An 8569-nucleotide genomic window follows, 5' to 3' on the forward strand; every position below is an offset into this window, starting at 1 on the left:
TGAAACACCTGCAGAAAGCAAACAACACTTTTTCTGTTTATAATGAAAAGGATTTTTTTTTTTTTGCCTCAGGGACACTGTAGGCATGAATCAGCAATTGAGAGGTTTTTAATTAAGCTAAATATGATTTATCACATCCCCAATCATATGTTATGGCGGAAAGATAATTGCACAGAGTTTAAATAAATTCAATTATCTTATCTCGTGCTGTTTCGTTCGATTTAAGGACAAGGCTGAAAAGGTGGGCGTATTCTAAAGTAAGGCGGCTGCGGTTGCTTCAGCTCGTCTCTCGTGGCTCGATCACTTTAGAGATTAAAGAGGACTGTTAGTGAGACTGAGAGTTTTCTTTATGATGAAACATGTGAGATGAATGTTTTCGTGAGAATCCTGCAGCTCTGCTCGAATGTTTTTCCCTGATTTTTTTTCCAAATGGTCGTTTTATGACCGGCCATTTTTTTATTTCAAGGTTTCCTCTGATTTGAAATTGGATGTGGCGAGCTGTGTGTTTTTTCTTAAGAATAAAGAAAAATCACTGTCGACATCTGTTGAATGATGGGTTGTATCACGCATGAACCGCACGCACTGAGCATTTACGCTACATTTTCATCTGTATGCACAGCAACATGAAGCACACAAGCTTTCAGATGTTTCTTTTTCCTCTCATGTATTTCTTCTTCTTCTTCCTCTTCTTCTTCTTCTTCTTCTTTATCACCACACTGCTGTGTTTACTCTCCCTGCTCCTCCTCTCAGAGATCTCTTTATCGCCCTGCTTTTATTTATCCGACCAGACAACACATTTATCTTTCCTGCTCTTCCTGTTTCATCGCTTGTGTGCATATTCCCAGAGCCAAAACAAAAATAAAAAAATAAAAAAAAGTTAAAACTCACCTCAACCACTAGATAAAAACACACAGCATGGCGGCACTTGACTCAAAATTACACAGACATATCGAAAATATGGAAAAAGCTTTGCGAGCGTGAAAGAGGTTTGCCTTCTGCGCGCTGCCTCTAGCACTGCAAACACAACAAGAGTAATTACGGTGATAATGCTCGGATGCACCTGGAATGTAAAAACACCTGATTTTCATATTTCACCCACAACTCCGGGTGAAAACTAGTGTTCCTCAATACGTTACACGAGTAGTGATGTAAAGTTGTAGTCAAGGCTTCTGTCCCTGATGGCTTTCATTACGGCGAGGCGGCAACTGAACTCAGCTTGAATGGTCTATTCTCCTCAAGTGTGTGGGCGACGGGGACGAGAGCCCTTGAGGGAAGATCCTTCAGAGTCATCTGTCTGTATATCGCAGTGACTCCTAAGAAAGCATGAATGGAAATTCTACTACTGCTGCAGCGATGGCGGAATCCATAAGCACAAAACACGCGCTAGCATCCCCCCCCCGAACCGCCGCCGACAGCTGCATGGTGCAACATCTCAGAGCGGAGAGCGCAGCCCTCACAAAGAAAAAATATAAATTCTAAATGTGAGGCAGTAAACACAACATTTCTATGTCGGTCCATCTGGAGCCAAAACAAAATAAACAAACACCAGAGCGGCCATGTTGCGCTGAGAGACAGGAGGAGCGACGTCACCGCTAAAAGTAGCTCCATAAAAAACATCCATTTTCTCTTAAAGCAACAAGTGTCGGCTCGTCCTCGAGGGAGAGTGATGAAATGTTGCCGTAATCATTCTAAAGAAAATGCATATTCATGTATTTCTTAGTGGAGAGGAGTATGTGGTGTAGATAACTGACTCGGTATACTTTGAGCAAAAGGCGAGGGCTGATACAGATCCCTGTTATTGGTAATCAAGGAGACGGATGAGAGATATTTGGAGCCGATATATCTGCCAAGTCAACAGGATTGGGCTACTTACCACATTAACATTTCAACAGGACGAGTCATGTTACAGATAAGAAGGCAGCCAAGCCAGTGACCAGAGTTCAAGACTTCGTTTCAACATTTCAGTGGAGCCGGTGGATATTTTTGATGAGTTACCGCAGTGTGACGACATTCGTAAGACGGGTTATCATTTTAAAAGACCTCTGGACATGTCAAGGTGTGTTGTGGCGACAAAACCAAGTGTTTTCAATGAGACCTCGGGACATTTCCAACCATGTTCGGGGCAGTGATTTCAAGCCAAAGCATGATTTTTAAAGAAACTTAAAACAGCAACATAACTAATGCAAAGTTTTGACATAATCACCTTTTATGGAAATGTACATTGCTAACATTTATTCTGCTGTTTGGGTTGGATATATATCTGAAGTAAAAAATCTTTGTGTCAAAATTTAGAATAACCAATAAATACTGGTTCGAGGTACTTGTACTTTACTTGAGTATTTTCATTTGTGCTACCTTATTTTTCCATTCTGATGAATGTAAGGGCAAATTTTGTCCTTTTTATCTCGACAACATTTTTTTTTAAAACTTTGGATTGTAGATTGTTTAGCTATGACAGGCATTTACCCATCAGATAATGTTGCAGTACTGTAACAAAGAAGCACATTCTTTAATTAATTAAATTTATTAGCAATCACACTTCACATATTTTGATAAATGGAAAAATGCTGAAGATCCACTGATCAGTCAGGCAGTCATCTGGTCTTTCCCTCATCAAATGTAATGTTTTATGTCATCGGTCGATAATTTCTGATTATTTTCCTCATACTTTTCGATAAAGAGGCCTTTAAAGATGTGGTTCTGAATATAGGCGCTGTAATCAATTAAATCGGAGCTGAACTTAGAGAGTCTTGAAAACAATCATCAGTCATCATCAATCAACAATTTTCATCAGGTTTCTCTATAATTAGCTGCATATTACATCAGGTTATCCATTAAACTTACTAGGATATTATTTTGGAAAACTATTTGGACCTGTAGCATTTCAACATCGTGGTAAATAACTGTATTAATCAGCTGTCTTATGAACAAACAAACACGATATTGATTGTTGATCGAGTCCTGAATCACCCAACTGACAGAAAACTCTCAAAAACTACATAAGGATCAAAGAAATACAAAGTTTCTCTGAAGATAACAAAACTGAACCAAAGAGAAGGACATCAGAGCTCAGTCTTTTCATCTGCAGTGTATTGATTTCTTTTCTCCAGACTGCAGGTCAGCCAAAAGGAGTGTCAGCCAATAGCCGAACATAAAAGCAAGCGAATCAGACGGAGCACAGATTGCAAAAGAAACTAGTTTATCTGTTGCGGTCGTCGGCCAGGAATTTCGAGTTAATCTGGTTATTCAAACCATCGGCAAGATGTTGGAGTCGTTTGTCCAAATTATCCCCGAAGTAACTGAATTCTCCGTTCAAATGATCAAAATAAACAGTTAGTTTCTTTCTTTCTTTCTTTCTTTCTTCCTTCCTTCCTTCCTTCCTTCCTTCCTTCCTTCCTCTCATGACAGCATCATCTTTATTAATGACTAACATGTGTTAATGGCTCATTTGTGCTGAGCTCCTGACCAGACTGAGAGGCTGTGAAGGAGGAGGAGGAGGAGGAGGATAGATGGAGGAAGAGGATGGTGGGGGCGGAGGAGGAAGGCGTCGGGGGGAGGAGGTGAAGATGGAGGAGGGGGGAGGAGGAGGAGGAGGTATGGCCAGCAGCCCAACAAGCTGTTGATTAATCAGGAGCTGCCGGGCGGCCTCTCCTGAGTCCTGCATGCACGCAGGTTCGACACGTCCTCAGGCTCACACCTGTGATTCCTGCTAGTCAAGGACGGGGCCCGCGCGCCGCCATTGTTGGTCGATGCAATAAAAGGAACTCGATTTGTCAGCCCCGTTATTACATTAGCCACAGTCCCTGAGAGAGCTTTGAAAGAATGAATGTGTGGTTTTCAGGACTGCAGACTTCCAACACAACGAGAAACGTCTTATTCACAGTATCCCGACGTGAACAATACTTCTCAAATCAAATTGGCCAAGAGATTGTTTTTAAAGGAATCCGTGTTGTTTATGAAAATAACAACTTTTGCTCTTTTATTACTGTAATATGAAAAAAATAATAATACTCTGAACATATGACAACTGACTGAGCGGCCTGAGGTAAACAAGGATAATTACATCGACACTGTGCAGGTTTGCAGCAGGTTTATTATCGTGTTTTACTTTGTTATCTGTTCAAACTTCAAAATAAATAATCAGTTTGTTAACCATTTTTTATTAAAGACGGACTATAATACTCATTGTTATGGAATATTTACAACTAGAGGTCAATTTCTTTCACAAAACGTATGTATGTAATGTATCTTTACATTTACTTTAGGTTACATCACTCCAAATTTGTTGTTGTTGTTATCCAGGCAGCAGAAATCACATACTGTGACTTTAAAGATGGCGTTGTACTTTGTTCTGTGGGATTTTCTGCAGCGGTCAGAGTGTAAGAACCAGTTCTCAAAAACATCAACAAAAATGCAACATTAATGGTATCAAGAGAGAAGACAGGACAGTTGTGTTTCATTAGTCTTTCTTTAAATATCTCTATTATGTTATATTTTTGATATTCTCTCTTGTTCCCTCTCACTGATCCTCTCGGTTTCAATTTTTGATTCTCAGAAAACAAGAACTCACCGTCAACTAGACTCCTCCTGCGTCTTTCAGTCACCTTTAGCAAAACAAATATAAAGGAAAAATGCAAACAGCATGTTCTCTCCTTGACACACTTCCACATGTGGGCCAAGAGGACGGGGATAAAAGATACGACCCCTCGGAGCTGCCGGGGTCAAGTGAAACACCCGTGGCTCTGACTCCTGGGTTAATTATACAGCCTGGGGGCAGTGAGCGATAAAGAATATTGACACGCTTTAACTCACGTGTCTCTAAATTGAGTTTAGGTGTACAGAAAAAATAATAAAGATCTCAACAAAGAAAAAGTGATGAAGTAATCATCCTCCGTATCATCAACATCTCACGTAACCTCCACCTGCTGCCCGGAGCTGCTCGGCGGTCGACAGAGCTACAAGAAAACAGCCTCAAAGGTTACACCAGCGTTCGCATGTGAAATTGATTCAGGGATGACATTTTTATGCCTCGAGCACCTCGAGTCCCCCAGGCAGGGCTCTCCCAACCCCTTGACCTTTTCACACTTCGGCCTCGTGCATCTGTCACCGCCGATAACAGCATCAAAATTGATTCCAATTACCCTCCAGTCCACAGCAGCCGGCAGGGAAGGGGGTCAGCAAATCCCTCGCCATTAAGAAAACGGAGTGAGTGTTTTTTTTTTATATTTGATGTTAAATAAAAGAAAGTAAACATTGTAGAAAATTTTGCTTGTTTTCTCCCAGGGTTTTTTTTTTTCCCTGTGAGGAGGCTGAGAAAGAGCCGGACTGACTTTGAAAAGCTTTTCTTAAGTTCTACTAAACAGTTTATAATGTTACTTATAGATATCTAGAGGTGCTGGTCAGTGGATTTTCTTATGTCCTGACAGCCACGCTAACTTTCCCCCACTGTCAAAATAAAAGTTAAAAAAAAACAAACAGTAAAATGCTGGAAAATGATGTAAAAATAATTAAAAAAATATATATTTTTTGGCTTCAGTTTGACCTTTTTGATAAAAGACATTCACACATATAAAACATCTTTAAATATGTTGAAAAACTGTTACAGTTGTCATATTTCTGGTTGTGCTTCTGTGATTTCCTGTTTTATTTTGAAGTTGTTTCCTCTGTTGCTTTACATTTCCTCCTATTGGGTGATTTTCCCTACTGTTTTTCTTGAGGTCCTCACCTGTTCTCCATCTCCCTCTTTAGCCTCTTTCCCCTTCTTCCAGTGTCTTCAGCTTTTTCCGTTTATTCCCCTCACCTGTGTTGCTCCACCTGTCTCCACCTGTGTTGCTCCACCTGTCTCCACCTGCACCGCATCCCCTCCTCAGTTGTGTCTTGTCTTTGTCAGTTCGTCCTGTGCTCTTCTTTGTGTATTCCTCCTTTGTTCCTCTTGTTTTTACTTAGTTGTACTTTGTTCTTCTTAGTTGGTACTTTGTGTTTTGGTGTTTGCTCTTCTTGGTTAATAAAGCTTGTAGTCAGTTTCCAATCCTGCCTATCTCCCACATGTTTCTGCGTCTGGGTCCACATCATTTCACAAATTGTAACAACGATACCAATAATCAGGCTTAAAATGTCAAAAGCGCACTGTTATTAGTTTATTTTGTGAAAATGTTTAATTCCCATGCTTCTTTTATCATCACAACTTTAATCTATTTTATTATCCAAATTAAAATATAATATTTTCAATAAAAAAAGAAACTGTCAAAGTATTTTTATGGGGAAAAGTAATACGTTTCAGTAAAACAAAATGGAATTTTATAATTATACCGATGCAGATGTTTTATGTGATTTTATATTTTATATTTATATGAATATCATGAATATTTAAATTCAGTCTATTTTTGTAATTCTATGTATATGTCTATTATTTTTGTGTTACTGTTGAAATACAAATAATCAGACTTTTTTGTAGTTATTCTGCAATTATTTTGACAGATTATTTTGAAGAATCTTTGGGTTTTGTTCTGTTAGTTGGAATTTGAAGATGTAATAAGCATTTTTTCACAATTTTCTGATATCTAATAGACCAAACAATTTAATTAACTGTGAATATAATAGGCAGATTAATTGGTGTTGAATAAAACATTTATTATTAGCCCTATATATCAAGGTAATCTGCTGTCTGGGCCTATAAACCTTTGGATATTCTTTTCTCGTAACACAAAATAATTCGAATTTCACTTCCACAAATCCAGTGAAGTCATCACTCGTCCCGTCTCTAATCCCACTTATGCTTTCATTTTATCTGAAAGCCATAAAATCCATAAACCAAACCTAATAATCTATAAAGATATATTCACCTATAAATCTGTCTTTGGTCAGTGGAATCTGTGTGGAACCAGTTCTCAGCTCTTGGTGCAGCATAATTAAGACTCCTGACTGTGTTTCCACACTCATTAAAGAACCATTTGCCGTTTCTAAATCTGCTCTATTTGCTCTAATTGTATTCTTCTTTATGTCACACTCTTTCATTTCTTCGGTGACCCAATTTTCCATAGAGATAATTAAACTTTCATTTTCATCTTATCTTTACTCCTCCATCTTTAATGTTTCTTCCTCAACTGTATGTTTAAGACTTAAGAATTCAGAAATCGAAGCCTCGGAGGCGGACGTCCTCCTGCAACACATCCTCTGTTAAATGTTCCCACTGTGGGCTGTAAAGGGAAGGGAGCGAAGGTGTGTCCTGTCTTAATTGTTCAACAAATGAGAAACTGGCTCTCTATGAATTTTTTACCTCCAAATGTTCCGTGAATGCCTCTACAATCTTTTTTTTTTTTGGTTTCTCAGACTGAAATAACCTTCGGGTTCCTTCCCCCCCTCGTGCAGGAGGTGAGGGAGCCCAACGGAGACTGAGGGAGAATAATGAACAGTGAACACGGAGCAGGTAGTTCGATGAGTGCAGATGATGAACGACCGCGGGGAGGGAGTACAGGACCAGAGCAGAGGCACGGCCATTTGTTACTCTGCTGTCACAAATGTATTTTTAATGAATCTGCACCTCTGACTCCTCTGCAGAGCGCGGCTGTTCCTTAAGGCCGCCGTGACCCCAATATTTCCAGTACGGCAGCGGTTCTGAACAAACCCACTTTAGCTCTGACTGGGTAATGTAAATAACCTTCTCCTTCTGAGCGCTCGAGCCATCAGTCTCACTCCTCATTATCATCCCTACCTGTGCCAAGAATATGGGCCGCTCCCGTCTCCGTGCGGGTAGCAGGTGGGGAGGTTTCACCTTGAGTTGCTCCACTGTGTGCTGAGCTCCTCTCAAACATGTTGTTTTTTCTGGGCGAAAAGTCCTTCGAAAGAAGCCTTAAGAGTCAGCGACACTATCTCCTGGAATCGTTTCCAATTCAAATGTATTCCAGGTGATATACGGCAGCTCGGTTAGATCCCGCTACCGTCGCAGCTGAAGGGTAAATACCTTTATGTTCCACTTCTTATCAGTTTAACAGGAGTGATTTGGAGAATATGGTCAGAATATGAAGGTATCTACAAAAAACAGCTGCTCTCTGCTCGCCACCCTTGGCTGTAGCTAGCTACTGTTAGCTAATTGGCCAATTCTTACATATGGCACCTTTTTATATGTGTTTATTTACTCATCTCTTGTTGTATTTTGCAGGATAAAACATAAATAAATATATAAATACAAGAATTATTCATTAATAAAACGGTGACATACAGAAGCAAGCTGAAACAGAAATATTAGTTCATGTTACATTTAAAAGAAAATAATATCTACATTTATTATTAATATCGCTTCTGGTTCATTTAATGATAATTATTTTTGATTTTGGCAGTTTTAATCCTCCATACCAAACCAGAAGTGAGTATGGAAAGGCAAAACAAGAAGATGATGGGTTGAGTTTTTCGTTTAAGTTGAGTTTGAGTGAAGTTTGTTTTACGACGAGTCAACAAGGCAGTCAAGTTCGTCTTAGTTCGGTTGGGGGACAAAAAGGGGCCTTGGCTAGCTGGTTAGCATGCTAACTTCTGTAGACGTCTCCGTAAGACAGCACAAAGATATCTTTGACAA

Source organism: Sparus aurata, chromosome 6 (genome assembly GCF_900880675.1).
Source record: "Sparus aurata chromosome 6, fSpaAur1.1, whole genome shotgun sequence".
NCBI classification, from domain to species: Eukaryota; Metazoa; Chordata; class Actinopteri; order Spariformes; family Sparidae; genus Sparus; species Sparus aurata.